Here is a 15,854-nt window from a genome sequence, read left to right as displayed (position 1 = left end):
TTGGGGTCGTTCTTTGCCAGTGGCCTCCTATCTTCCGCTTTGATGGCTTCCTCTGCGTCTGCCTCTGCCACCAGCCTTGCTGATCCCCAGAAAGTTGTCGACCTAAGAGAGGAGGTGCAAAAGCTAACACAGGAGCTTCATCAGTAGGCGGAGCAGTCTGAGCAGAGGTATCGAGAGTTTCTTGTACGTGTTGTCGTCAGCTCTGACCTGACGGAGAAGCTGGAACAGCTCGATCGGTTGCGGCAATAGATGGAGGAGTACAGCTAGTAGATGTGCGCTGAAGGCAGCAGTGCTGTTGGTTCTAGCGGCACTGCTGTCGATTCCAGCGGCGACGCTACTGTTGGGGCACCGACAGTAGCACCTCCTCCACCGCCTCACTTGGTGGACCATGACGCCGACGACAATGAAGACTACCATGATTTGTAGGATTTAGAGTTTTACACATTTTTCTTTATCTTTACTTTATTGTATTCTACATTTGTGACATTTTATTTCATTCAAACTATTTATTTTTTAATAAAATTATTTCTTTATTTCTGGTGATGTTACATTTCTGCTAACAATTGTGTTAATAAGATTCTCCTAATTGTGGCTTAACTGTGCCAAAAAATTTAGGGTTTATAAATTTCACATTACCGTCAGATTTACCGTCGGTGATATCTGACGGTAACTTTGGCGCCTAAACACATGAAATGGCGCCATCAACACAAAGTCGACAAACCATTGAAAAAGACCGACGGTAACTCCGCTGATAATTAGCGTCGGACATAAAAAATTTGCCGATAAGCTGTTTTCGGCGACATTTATACCGTCATTTTCTTGTAGTGTTAATCTTTTGCCTTTCTCTTTTGTGGGATATATATACCTCTATCACTATAAGAAATTATTAGAATAGCGACCGATTTAGCAACTGATTTAGCGACCGATTCTGGTAGTCGCTAAAACATTGGTGGCTAAATTCAAAATAGCAACTGATGTTGGTCACTAATATTTAGTGACCGATTTTAGTGACCGATTTTCATCCAAGGCCACTTAACCATACAAATTAATTTTGGTCGCTAACAAGATCGATCACTAAATAGCAACCAATATTTCGGTCACTAAATCGGTCGTTGAGGTATTCAGTCGCTAAATGGTGACCAATATTTCGGTTACTAAATCGGTCGTTGTTAGTAATCAATTTTTTCGGTCGCTAAAATCGGTCGCTATTCCGGTACTTTTTTGTAGTGTATCTATTATTTAAAATTTTTTGCATTTTTGGAATAAGTAATTTTTGAATAGAAAAAAGGTCTAAATTTCAATTATTGTTGACCAAGAAAAAAATATTCAATAAATTTCAAAAAAAAAAAAAAAAGAAATACGTAAAATTTACAATTCAAATTTAAAAGGAATTATTTGGTGAATATTATATATATATATATATATATATATATATATATATATATATATATATATATATATATATATATATAAAATATGTTTTTATGTATCGACTTAAATTTTTGTAAGAAGTAATTTTATAGTATTGTAAATGATTAGGATGGTGATGAAAAATGAAAATACTGTTCTTTGAGTTTTATTTTATTTTTTCCCTCTATTTTTCATAAGGATAGCGAAGCCAACGCTGTCAGCATCACTAATGAAGTTTCCCTTGGGAGTTTGTTGTTCCTTCTAATTGGGAAACATCACATTACAACAAAGTAACATTTATGTGCTTCATTTTCATATATGTTTTCTTGTATTCATTATATAGCTATATTTGTAAGAACAATAAAAAATGATGAGAATATAATTTTGGTAGCTCGTCATCAATTGAATCCTTAATTAAGAGATTAGCCGTTAAATTCTATCTTGGCCATGAAAAATATATCATATTGCCAGCAGTCATTTGCTTTTAATGAATTGAATAACATGCAGTGAGAGATTATTAATCACCGCATCTATCAAATCGTAGTACATCCTCTTGAAAAACAAATATATAATTTTCCTTACGCTTATGATTATATAAGCTGCTTTCAACCTGTTCCTCATTCTTACTGGTCCCCTGCAATTTTATCATTCTTATGAATGATACGTACATAGTAATTAGTAGTTAACTAATTTTATTTAATCATTTTGCAAAAAGTTATGAAGCGTTAGTAATAATATTAATAGTTTGAGGTATATTTATCTTAACTCAGATCGATGCTATCATATATATGCACCAAACAAAGAAACCTAGTGCATCGTGTATCATTAGGGAAATGCAACACTATGTATACTTTATGTTTAAAATTTATATATCATTAGAATACCTTATGAAAATACCTGCATTGTTGGTAAAAAGGTCGACAAATACAAAATTAAAATAATTAATTAATTAATTTTAACTGTTCTAATTATTTTATTACTCACATAAAAAATAAAGCAAACACAAACAATCTATACCGTAAACAAACGAAAAAAATCTCTACTTTTATAAATTATTTCACTTCTTTAATCTTACAACTTAATTCTATGGGTTTAAGTCTCTATATATCCTAATTCTTTTTGTGACGGTCTCTATCCTAAATATATATGCAACTATTTGCAACTTAAATATTTTTTAACTATAAATTAATTTCACTCATATTAATTTATTAATATCCATTTCAAACATGATTTAATAAGGCTAAAAGTAACAAATTTTAATATATACCGAGCTAAAGACAATAAAATCTACGGAACTCTTTTACACAACCGGATGAACACAACACCAAGAACAACAACAATACCAACACCACTAACTCTCTAAAAATCTACAATCATAGAAACATTCTTAGAAACCAAACTCAAAACAATCAGAAAAAGTTAACTAATAAAAACGAAACCGATTAAAATAAAGGTTACTCACCACGAATACAAGGACAGTTTCAGAATCTCGAATGAAGCTCCAACTAGGGAGAAATCAACGGTTGGTAGTCACAGCTAGAGAAAGAAAGGGAGAGAGATCGAGGGAGGGTTTAAAGAGAATGAAGCTTTTAAAAATGGTCGAAGAGATGGGAGGGAGGGAGAGGCGTCTAGGCGATAAATGTGTTTATCGACAACATTAAAACGGAAAACATATTTGATTGATGGTTTAATTTGGTCGTTGATAAGTTAAGTAAGTGTGAAATTTAATTTCAAATTATTTGATTGTTGCCGACGGCCAGGCTATTGATAAAGTAGTTTATATTTCTAAAAATGAAAATTAAATTAAATTCCTATTACTTGGCCTTGGTAATTTGTATTTGATATTAATTTTTAAATTTAATTATATAACTTTTATTGATAATGATGTCGTGGGAAAGTAATTTAAATTTTTTAAAATAATAAATTAAATTAAATTCATTAATTACGGCTAAAGTGTTAATGAATTATTTACGAGATTAGTTTATAAATTTATTTATTCAATCATTACCCACTACCAAATCATCTGAAAATATAGGTGGAGCCGTCGACAATGTCATTCTTGCCGATTGTCGCTGGTATGCGAAATCGTGATCTTCAACAATGGCGCCAATGGCTTGGTGCTCTCAAATGTGAATCACACTTTGTCACAATTCCGCACAACTAACCAGCAAGTGCACTGGGTCGTCCAAGTAATAAACCTTACGTGAGTAAGGGTCGATCCCACGGAGATTGTCGGCTTAAAGCAAGCTATGGTCACCTTGTAAATCTCAGTCAGGCGGATTCAAATGGTTGTAGAGTTTTAATAATTAAAAGATAAATAGAACATGAACTAGGATAGAGATACTTATGTAATTCATTGGTGAGAATTTCAGATAAGCGTATAGAGATGCTTTCGTTCCTCTGAACCTCTGCTTTTCTGCTATCTTCATCCAATCATTCCTACTCCTTTCCATGGCAAGCTTTATGTAGGGCATCACCGTTGTCAATGGCTACATCCCATCCTCTCTGTGAAAATGGTCCAATACGCTGTCACTGCATGGCTAATCATCTGTCGGTTCTCGATCATACTGGAATAGGATTTACTATCCTTTTGCGTCTGTCACTGCGTCCAGCACTCGCGAGTTTGAAGCTCGTCACAACCATCCCTTCCCAGATCCTACTCGGAATACCACAGACAAGGTTTAGACTTTCTGGATCTCAGGAATGGCCATCCATGGGTTCTAACTTATACCACGAAGATTCTAATATCTCGGACTTGGTCCTCTGTATTAGATATCTAAGAGATACTCATTCTAGCTTGTTTGCATGTAGAACGGAAGTGTTTGTCAGGCACGCGTTCATAAGTGATAATGATGATGAGCGTCACATAATCATCACATTCATCATGTTCTTGGGTGCGAATGGATATCTTAGAATAGGAATAATCTTGAATTGAATAGAAAAACAGTAGTACTTTGCATTAATCTGTGAGGAACAGCAGAGCTCCACACCTTAATCTATGGGGTGTAGAAACTCCACCGTTGAAAATACATAAGAACAAGGTCCAGGCATGGCCGAGAGGCCAGCCCCCAAGTCTAAGAACTAAACGTCCCAAGATAAAACTTAGGATGATAAAAAAGATGTAAATACAATAGTAAAAAGTCCTATTTATACTAAACTAGTTACTAGGGTTTACAGAAATGAGTAAATGATGCAGAAATCCACTTTCGGGGCCCACTTGGTGTGTGCTTGGGCTGAGCATTGAGCTTTACACGTGTAGAGGCTTCTCTTGGAGTTGAACGCCAGTTCATAACCTGTTTCTAGCGTTTAACTCCACTTTGCAACCTGTTTCTGGCGTTTAACTCCAGAATGCAGCATGAAACTGGCGTTGAACGCCAGTTTACGTCATCTAAACTCGGGCAAAGTATGGACTATTATATATTGCTGGAAAGTGCTGGATGTCTACTTTCCAACTCAATTGAGAGCGCGCCATTTGGAGTTCTGTAGCTCCAGAAAATCCACTTTGAGTGCAGGGAGGTCAGAATCCAACAGCATCTGCAGTCCTTCTTCAACCTCTGAATCTGATTTTTGCTCAAGTCCCTCAATTTCAGCCAGAAAATACCTGAAATCACAGAAAAACACACAAACTCATAGTAAAGTCCAGAAATGTGATTTTTATTTAAAAACTAATAAAAATATACTAAAAACTAATTAAATTATACTGAAAACTATGTAAAAACAATGCCAAAAAGCGTATAAATTATCCGCTCATCACAACACCAAACTTAAATTGTTGCTTGTCCCCAAGCAACTGAAAATCAAATAGGATAAAAAAAAGAGAATATACTATAAATTCGAAAATATCAATGAAACTTAGCTCCAATCAGATGAGCGGGACTTGTAGCTTTTTGCCTCTTGAATAGTTTTGGCATCTCACTTTATCCATTGAAGTTCAGAATTATTGGCATCTATAGGAACTTAGAATTCAGATAGTGTTATTGATTCTCCTAGTTCAGTATGTTGATTCTTGAACACAGCTACTTTATGAGTCTTGGCCGTGGCCCTAAGCACTTTGTTTTCCAGTATTACTACCGGATACATAAATGCCACAGACACATAACTGGGTGAACCTTTTCAGATTGTGACTCAACTTTGCTAAACTCCCCAATTAGAGGTGTCCAGGGTTCTTAAGCACACTCTTCTTTTTGCTTTGGACCTTGACTTTAACCGCCCAGTCTCAAGTTTTCACTTGACACCTTCACGTCACAAGCACATGGTTAGAGACAGCTTGGTTTAGCCGCTTAGGCCAGGATTTTATTCCTTTAGGCCCTCCTATCCACTGATGCTCAAAGCTTTGGATCCTTTTTATTACCCTTGCCTTTTGGTTTTAAGGGCTATTGGCTTTTTGCTCTTGCCTTTTGGTTTTAAGAGCTTTTGGCTTTTTCTGCTTGCTTTTTCTTTTTCTTTCTTTTTTTTTCGCTATTTTTTTTTGCAAGCTTTTGTATTCACTGCTTTTTCTTGCTTCAAGAATCATTTTTATGATTTTTCAGATTATCAAATAACATGTCTCCTTTTTCCTTATTCTTCAAGAGCCAACATATTTAACATTCATAAACATTAACTTCAAAAGACATATGCACTGTTCAAGCATTCATTCAGAAAACAAAAAGTATTGTCACCACATCAAAATAATTAAACTAGTTTCAAGGATGAATTCGAAACCATGTACTTCTTGTTCTTTTGTAATTAAAACATTTTTCATTCAAGAGAGGTGATGGATTCATATTCATAACTTTAAGGCATAGACACTTAGACACTAGTGATCATATAGTGAAGACACAAACATAAATAAAACATAAAGCTCAAAAATCGAAAAACAGTAAATAAATAGACAAGGAGATTAAGGAATGAGTCCACCTTAGTGAGGGTGGCGTCTTCCTCTTCTTGAAAAACCAATGGTGCTCTTGAGCTCCTCTATGTCTCTTCCTTGTCTTTCTTGCTCCTCCCTCATAGCTCTTTGATCTTCTCTAATCTCATGGAGGATGATGGAGTGCTCTTGGTGTTCCATCCTTAGTTGTCCCATGTTGGAACTTAATTCTCCTATGAAAGTGTTGATTTGCTCCCAATAGTTTTGTGGAGGAAAGTGCATCCCCTGAGGCATCTCAGGGATTTCATGGTGGGGAATTTCCTCATGCTCTTGCTAAGGTCCATGATCTCTTATTTGCTTCATCCTTTTCTTAGTGATGGGCTTGTCCTCTTCAATGAGGATGTCTCCATCTATGTCAATTCCAGCCGAATTGCAGAGGTGGTAAATGAGGTGAGAAAAGGCTAACCTTGCCCAAGTGGAGGACTTGTCAGCCACCTTGTAAAGTTCTTGAGGTATAATCTCATGAACTTCCACCTCCTCTCCAATCATGATACTATGGATCATGATGGCCCGGTCTATAGTAACTTTAGACCGCTTACTAGTAGGAATGATTGAGCGTTGAATGAACTCTAGCCATCTCCTAGCCACTGGTTTGAGGTCATGCCTTCTTAATTGAACCGGCTTGCCTCTTGAGTCAATTTTCCATTGAGCTCCTTTCTCACATATGTCTATGAGGACTTGGTCCAACCTTTGATCAAAGTTGACCCTTCTTGTGTAGGGGCGTGCGTTCTCTTCCATCATTGGCAAGTTGAACGCTAGCCTTACATTTTCCGGACTGAAATCTAAGTATTTCTCCCGAACCATGGTGAGCCAATGCTTTGGATTCGGGTTCACACTTTGATCATGGTTCTTAGTGATCCATGCGTTTGCATAGAACTCTTGAACTATTAGGATCCCAACTTGTTGAATGGGGTTGGTGAGAACTTCCCAACCTCTTCTTTGGATCTCAAGTCGGATCTCCGGATACTCATTCTTTTTGAGTTTGAAAGGAACCTCAGGGATTACTTTCTTCTTGAAAACAACTTCATAGAAATGGTCTTGATGGACCTTTGAGATGAATCTCTCCATCTTCCATGACTCAGAGGTGGAAGCAATTGCCTTCCCTTTCCTCTTTCTAGAGGTTTCTCTGGTCTTAGGTGCCATAAATGGTTATGGAAAAACAAAAAGCTATACTTTTACCACACCAAACTTAAAATGTTTGCTCGTCCCCGAGCAAAAGAAGAAAGAAAGTAGTAGAAGAAGAAGAAAATGGAGGAGATGGGGATAAAGGTGTTTTCGGCCAAGGGGTGAAGATAGGGTTGTGTTGTGTGAAAATGAAGAAGGAATGAGGGGTTTATATAGGAGTGAGGGGGTGTGTAGGGTTCGGCCATTAGGGTTGGGTTTGGGAGGGAAATTAGTTTGAATTTTGAAGGTAGGTGGAGTTTATGAGGAAGAGAGGGTGGATGTGAGTGGTGAAGAGGTGATGGGAAAGAGTGATTGAGGTGATTGGTGAGGGGTATTTGGGGAAGAGTGTTATGAAAAAGGTGTGAAAAGGAGAGAAGAAAATGTGGAGATCCTGTGGGGACCACAGATCCTGTGGGGTCTACAGATCAAGTGGGGTCAAGGACTTAACATCCCTGCTCCAATTAGGCGTGTAAAACACCCTTGCTGTGCAATCCTGGCGTTTAACGCCAGACTGCTGCTTGTTTCTAGCGTTAAACGCCCAAATGTAACGCCAGGTAGATGCTTGTTTCTGGCGTTAAACGCCAGCTTGGTGCCTGTTTCTGGCGTTAAACGCCAGACAGATGCTTGTTTCTAGCGTTTAAACGCCAGACTGCTCTCCTCCAGGGTGTGCTATTTTTAATGCTATTTTTCATTTTGTTTTTGATTTTTCAGTAGTTTTTGTGACTCCACATGATCATCAACCTAATAAAACACGAAATAACAAAGAGAAAATAAAATAGATATGATTAAATAACATTGGGTTGCCTCCCAACAAGCGCTTCTTTAATGTCAATAGCTTGACAGTGAGCTCTCATGGAGCCTCACAGATAATCAGAGCAAGGTTGGAACCTCCCAACACCAAACTTAGAGTTTGAATGTGGGGCTTCAACACCAAACTTAGTGTTTGGTTGTGGCCTCCTAACACCAAACTTAGAGTTTGACTGTGGGGGCTTTGATTGACTCTGCAGTGAGAGAAGCTTTTCATGCTTCCTCTCCATGGTTACAGAAGGAGATCCTTGAGTTTCAAACACAAGGTTATCCTCATTCAGTTGGAGGACCAACTCTCCTCTGTCCATATCAATCACAGCTCTTGCTGTGGCTAGGAAGGGTCTTCCAAGGATGATGGATTCATCCTCATTCTTTCCAGTGTCTAGGATTATGAAATCAGTAGGGATGTAAAGGCCTCCAACCTTTACTAATACGTCCTCTACTTGTCCATAAGCCTATTTTCTTGAGTTGTCTGCCATCTCTAATGAGATCCTAGCAGCTTGCACCTCAAAGATCCCAAGTTTCTCCATTATAGAGAGTGGCATTAAATTTATTCCTGACCCCAGGTCACACAGAGCTTTCTCAAAGGTCATGGTGCCTATGTTACAGGGAATTAGGAATTTACCAGGATCCTATTTCTTTTGAGGTAATTTCTGCCTATCCAATGCATTCAGTTCATTGGTGAGCAAGGGAGGTTCATCTTCCCAAGTCTCATTACCAACTAATTTGGCATTCAGCTTCATGATTGCACCAAGGTACTTAGCAACTTGCTCTTCAGTAATGTCTTCATCCTCTTCAGAGGAAGAATACTCATCAGAGCTCATGAAGGGCAGAAGGAGGTTTAATGGAATCTCTATGGTCTCTAAATGAGCCTCAGATTCCTTTGAGGAACTCAAAGGGAAACTCCTTATTGGTCACTGGACATCCCAGGAGGTCTTTCTCACTAGGATTCACGTCCTCTCCCTCCCTTGTAGGTTCGGCCATGATGGTTAAATCAATGGCCTTGCACTCTCTTTTTGGATTCTCTTCTGTATTGCTTGGGAGAGTACTAGGAGGGATTTCAGTGACTCTTTTACTCAGCTGGCCCACTTGTGCCTCCAGATTTCTAATGGAAGACCTTGTTTCATTCATAAAACTTAAAGTGGCCTTAGATAGATCAGAGACTATATTTGCTAAGCTAGATGGATTCTGCTCAGAATTCTCTATCTGTTGCTAAGTAGATGATGGAAAAGGCTTGCTACTGCTAAACCTGTTTCTTCCACCATTATTAAAGTCTTGTTGAGGCTTTTGGTGATCCTTCCATGAGAAATTTGGATGATTTCTCCATGAGGGATTATAGGTGTTTCCATAGGGTTCACCCATGTAATTCACCTCTGCTATTGCAGGGTTCTCAGGATCATAAGCTTCTTCTTCAGAAGATGCCTCTTTAGTACTGTTGGATGATTCCTTCAATCCATTCAGACTCTGAGAGATCATATTGACTTGCTGAGTTAATATTTTATTCTGAGCCAATATGGCATTCAGAGTATCAATTTCAAGAACTCCCTTCCTCTGAGGCGTCCCACTACTCACGGGATTTCTTTCAGAAGTGTACATGAATTGGTTATTTGCAACCATGTCAATGAGTTCTTGAGCTTCTGCAGGCATTTTCTTTAGGTGAATGGATCCACCTGCAGAATGGTCCAATGACATCTTTGATAATTCAGACAGACCATCATAGAATATATCCAGGATGGTCCATTCTGAAAGCATGTCAGAAGGACACTTTTTGGTCAGTTCCTTGTATCTCTCCCAAGCTTCATAGAGGGATTCACCTTCCTTCTGTCTGAAGGTTTGAACATCCACTCTAAGCTTGCTAAGCTTTTGAGGAGGAAAGAACTTGGCTAAGAAAGCCGTGACCAGCTTATCCCAATAGTTCAGGCTATCTTTAGGTTGAGAGTCCAACCATATTCTAGCTCTGTCTCTTATAGCAAACGGGAAAAGTATAAGCCTGTAGACCTCGGGATCAACTCCATTGATCTTAACAGTATCACAGATTTGCAAGAATTCAGTTAAGAACTGAAAAGGATCTTCTGATGGAAGTCCATGGAACTTGCAGTTCTGTTGCATCAGAGAAACTAATTGAGGTTTAAGCTCAAAGTTGTTTGCTCCAATGGTAGGAATTGAGATGCTTCTTCCATGTAAATTGGAATTTGGTGCAGTAAAGTCACCAAGCATTTTCCTTGCATTGTTATTATTTTCGGCAATGTCTCCTTCTTTTTCGAAAATTTCTGTCAGATTTTCTCCAGAGAGTTGTGCTTTAGCTTCCCTTAGCTTCCTCTTCATAGTCCTTTCAGGTTCAGGATCAGCCTCAACAAGAATGTTCTTATCCTTGTTCCTGCTCATATGAAAAAGAAGAGAACACAAAAGAAAATATGGAATCCTCTATGTCACAGTATAGATATTCCTTTATGTAAGTATAAGAAGAGAAGAGTGTAAGAAGGAGAAGAGGAAAAATTTGAACATAGAGAGGAAGATGGGGTTCGAATTTTAGGTGGAAGAGAAGTGTTAGTAGATAAATAAATAAATAGAAGGAGATGAAGAAGAGAAGAACTCGAAAATTAAACAAAATAGAATAAAAATATTTAAAATTAATTTTTAAAATTCAAAAATTAAAATTGAAATTAAATTAAATTAAATTTTTAAAACAATTAATTAATTAAAAAGGAATTTTTGAAAAAGAAGGAAAGGATTTTCGAAAATTAGAGAGAGAATTAGTTAGGTAGTTTTGAAAAAGATAAGAATCAATTAAAAAGTTAAGTGGTTAATTGAAAAAAGATTTGAAAATCAAATTTGAAAAGATAAGAAGTTAGAAAAGATTTTGAAATTGATTTTGAAAAAGACGTGATTGAAATTTATTTTGAAAAAGATTTGAAAAAGAAATTTTGAAAATTAAAGTTGATTACTTGACTAACAAGAAACTAAAAAGATATGATTCTAGAGTTTAAAGATTGAATCTTTCTTACTAGGCAAGTAACAAACTTAAAATTTTTGAATCAATCACATTAATTGTTAGCATTAATTTTGAAAATATGAAATGGAAATAAGAAAAAGATTTTTAAAAATCATTTTGAAAATTTCGAAAATCATAAAAGAAAAATGGAAAAGATTTGATTTTTGAAAAAGATTTGAAAAAGATAGAATTTTTAAATTGAAAATTTGATTTGACTCATAAGAAACAACTAGATTTTAAAATTTTTTGAAAAAGTCAACCCAAATTTTCGAAATTTTATGATAGAATAAGGGAGAGATATTTTTTGATTTTTGAATTTTTAATGAAGAAAGAGAAAAACAACAAAAAAGACTCAAAACATGAAAATTATAAATCAAAACATACAATGCATGCAAGAACACTTTGAATGTCAAGATGAACACCAAGAACACTTTGAAGATCAAGATGAACATCAAGACTTATTTTTGAAAATTTTCAAGAAAAGAGAAACATGCAAGACACCAAACTTAGAAATTATCAAACTTTAGACACTAACAAATTGAAAATGCATATGAAAAACTAGAAAAGATACAAAATAAGAAAATATGAGGATCAAACAAGAAGACTGGCCAAGAACAACTTGAAGATCATGAAGAATGCAATGCATGAAATTTTCGAAAATAATTTTTAGAAAATTAAAAAGATGCAATTGACAGCAAACTTAAAACTTGACTCTAGACTCAAACAAGAAACACAAAATATTTTTGGTTTTATGATTTTATTAAATTTTTTTTTATTTTTCAAAAATTAATTGGGAAAAACGAAAAAGTAAAAAAAAAATTTTTGTATTTTTCGAAAATAAGAAATAAAAAGCTTAAAATTAAAATAAAATTACCTAATGTGAGCAACCAGATGAACCGTCAGTTGTCCAAACTCGAACAATCCCCGGCAACGGCGCCAAAAACTTGGTATGCGAAATCGTGATCTTCAACAATGGCTTGGTGCTCTCAAATGTGAATCACACTTTGTCACAATTTCGCACAACTAACCAGCAAGTGCACTGGGTCGTCCAAGTAATAAACCTTACGTGAGTAAGAGTCGATCCCACGGAGATTGTCGGCTTGAAGCAAGCTTTGGTCACTGACGAATGGATTTTTGACGGTTTAGAATTTCACAAATGAAATCTCGTTGTAAAGTATAGCTTCTAAACCAACAATAATCCTTTCATATAAAAATTTGTTTGTCACAAGTAACAAACCCCTAAATTCTATAAACCGAAGTATTTAAACCTCGGGTCGTTCTCCCTAGGAATTACAATGAAGTGTCTTGTTATTGGTTATGGATTGTATTTTGGGGTTTTGGGATAAGAGACATGAAATGTAAATGACAATGAAAATAAACTAACAACTAAAAAGCACTTGGCAAGGTTGTGAGAATTAGAAGTCCTATCCTAGTTATCCTCCTTGATTGTGACCACAATTGTCCATTGTTACCACTTAGTTAACCTCTAATAATGGAGGAAAGTCAAGTGGATGAATCAACTTGATTCCACAAGTCCTAGCCAACTCCCAAGGGAAAGACTAGCTTTAGTGGTATCTAAATCAATTAGCAACTTCTAATTATCAATCAACAAAGACATTAGATAACTCAAGCGTCACTAATTACTCTACCATAGCCAAGAGGAACAAAATCTATACTAAAATCCAACCATAGCATTTCATCAAACACTTGGAAGGCATAAAAGAAAAGCAAAGTAAATTGATAACAAAGTAGAATCTAACAACAATTATGGCAAGGAATTAACAACAACAATCAAAAGGAACACAATTATTATGAATTACCTCTAATTGAATTGAAAGAGAAGAGAAGGAACAAAAGTAGATCTACAACAAAGCATGGAAACAAAATAGAAGAGATTACAACAAAGGAATAGAAGAAGATTGAATGTAGCAACAAAGAATTGAGAGATAGAAGTGGAAGAAAGCAAAGATTAAAACTTAAATCTAAGAACTAAGCCTAATCCTAATCCTAATTCTAGAGAGAAGAGAGAGCTTCTCTCTCTCTAGAAACTAACTCTCACTACTAAACTAAGCTTAAACTAAACTAATGGTAACTAACTTCTAAAGTATGAAAGGTATGAAAAGTATGAAGTCTCCTCATTCCCCCTTCAATCCTTGGCTTAAATAGCATCAGAAATGAGTTGGATTGGGCCCACAAGGCTTTAGAATTCGCTGGCCACATTTTGCATTAAGTGGGTCATGTGCCACCATCGGCGCGTGCGCGTACTTTGCGCGTGCGCGCCACCATACGTGTAGCAACTATGGCAAATCTTATATCGTTTTGAAGCCCCGGATGTTAGCTTTCCAACCCAACTGGAACCGCATCATTTGGACCTCTGTAGCTCAAGTTATGGCCGATTAAGTGCGAAGAGGTCGGCTTGACAGCTTTCCGGTTCTTCCATTTCTTCATGAGTTCTCCAACTTTTCATGCTTTCTTTCTTCATTCCCTTGATCCAATCTTTGCCTCCTAAACCTTAAATCACTTAACAAACATATCAAGGCATCTAATAGAATCAAGGTGAATTAAATTTAGCTATTTTGAGTCCTAAAAAGCATGTTTTCACATTCAAGCACAATTAAAGGAGAAGTTATAAAACCATGCTATTTCATTGAATAAATGTGGGTAAAAGGTGATAAAATCCCCTAAATTCAATACAAGATAAACCATCAAATTGGGGTTTGTCAACCTTCCCACACTTAAACCAAGCATGTCCTCATGGTTAAGCCAAGAATGAAGTAAGGGTATGGCATTTATTCAATGGAAACTAACTAAATGCAATCTACCTATATGCAACTATCTAAATGAATGCAAGTGCTTGGTCAAAATAAATCAATTCCCAAGAAACATATATGCACAAGGGCTAAGGACTAGCAAGTCTAATCCACAATTGAATTGAGTTATTAAATATTTTTACAAACTTGCATGAAAATTATGATCATAGGTGAAAACATGTAATTGAGCATCAAACCCTCACCGGATGTGTTTGCACTCTATTCGCTCAAGTGTTTAGGGTTGATTCACTCAATTCTCCTCTATTTCATGCTTTCCAAGATTTGTTTTTCTTCTAACAATCAACACTTATTTCATGCATGCATACAAGTATCATGAGGTCTTTCCATTGGTTGTAATGGGGCTAGGGTCAAGGTAGGATGCATATTTGGTCAAGTGAGCTTGAAATTTGAATCTTTGATAAGCTTAAACTTCCCACCTAACCTATGACATCCTATACAATTAAGTTCTAATCTAACTACCCATTCTTCACTTTTTCACATACTCATGCATTTTCTTTTTCATTTCGCAACACTTACGCATTGAGTTTATTGGACCTTGCTTTGGAGCATTATGTCCCCTTTTTATTTCTTTCTTTTTTTTTCTATTTTTTTTTCTTTTATTTTTTTTTTATTTTTCTATTTTTTTCCTTTTCCATATTATTTTTCTTTTCTTTTTCTTTTCTTTTTCTTATTATTTTTTTTCTTTCAAACTATATACAAGAGTACCAATGCATAAGGTCTATACATTTAATCAATACATGAGCATGTACCCAATTCCCAATATTTACAACAAAAATTACAAAACTACCCTTTTATTCACCCAATGTCCCAAGGTTCCCACACTTGAATGATACTCACATACACTAGCCTAAGCTAATCAAAGATCCAGATTAAGGACATTTATTGTTTTTCGCTTTAAGGCTTGTAATGTGCTAAATTAAGAACAAATGGGTTAATCGTAGGCTCAAATTTGGCTAACAATGGAAGATAAAAGGTAGGCTATTTGGGTAAGTGAGCTAATGAAATGATGACCTCAATCATATAAATGCATGAATACACCAAATAATGGACATAAAGAGTCAAACAAATCAAAGATTACAATCATAGAAAGAGAATAATGCACACAAGAAGGAAAAATAAGTGGTTGTAAGATGTAACCACACCGTTAGGCTCAAATCTCACAAGCTTGTGTTCTTAGCTCAAAACATGTTCCACAATATATATAATTCAAGCAAGTTCTATGAAAAGTTTTCACTCAAATCAATTGAAGTGCCTTATAGATAATTTTCTCGAAAAATTTCATTATTTTGACTAAGCTTATTGTGTATACATATGCAAAAATAAGAAAATGCAAGTAAAAATCCTAAAATCCTAGAATGAAATGCAAAAGTGTTGGGATTAGAAACTTGTCACCCAAGATTGCCGAACGGTCGGACGACCTCCCCACACTTAAAAGTTTGCACCGTCCTCGGTGCACTCAAAGATGAGCAAGGGGGTACGGCGACTCTCCAGATTGCTATGTGTTCTTTCTTCCGCTTCCAAGGTTGCTTGTGGTGCATTCGTTATGAAAAACAAAAATATAACACCATAAGATGAGAAGATATAAAAGCAAGGAAGCATACATTGTTGGAATGAGGTAAATCACTAGAATGAGGTGAGGGAATTAGTGTGACATTAAGAAATATTAGGTGTGTGAATTCTAAATTGCGCGGTTTAGAATACACATTAGCATAAAAGCTATGTCACAAAAGAAGCATGCACTTCA

At 36.0% G+C, this 15,854-nt stretch overlaps 1 non-coding gene across 1 annotated transcript; it reads left to right on the top strand.

Annotated features, from left to right (window-relative positions):
* The first annotated feature begins 10,033 nt into the window (after nt 1–10,033).
* Nucleotides 10,034–10,141, top strand: LOC148566190 (small nucleolar RNA R71). Its single transcript, XR_015885268.1, has one exon. It is a non-coding gene; the product is annotated as a small nucleolar RNA R71 (small nucleolar RNA).
* Nucleotides 10,142–15,854: the final 5,713 nt, after the last annotated feature.

This window comes from Arachis ipaensis, chromosome B5, assembly GCF_059453495.1.
Source record: "Arachis ipaensis isolate K30076 ecotype BB chromosome B5, ASM5945349v1, whole genome shotgun sequence".
Taxonomy (NCBI): domain Eukaryota; kingdom Viridiplantae; phylum Streptophyta; class Magnoliopsida; order Fabales; family Fabaceae; genus Arachis; species Arachis ipaensis.
The sequence above is the reverse complement of the archived record's forward strand: the minus strand, read 5'-3'. Positions and strand labels throughout refer to the sequence as shown.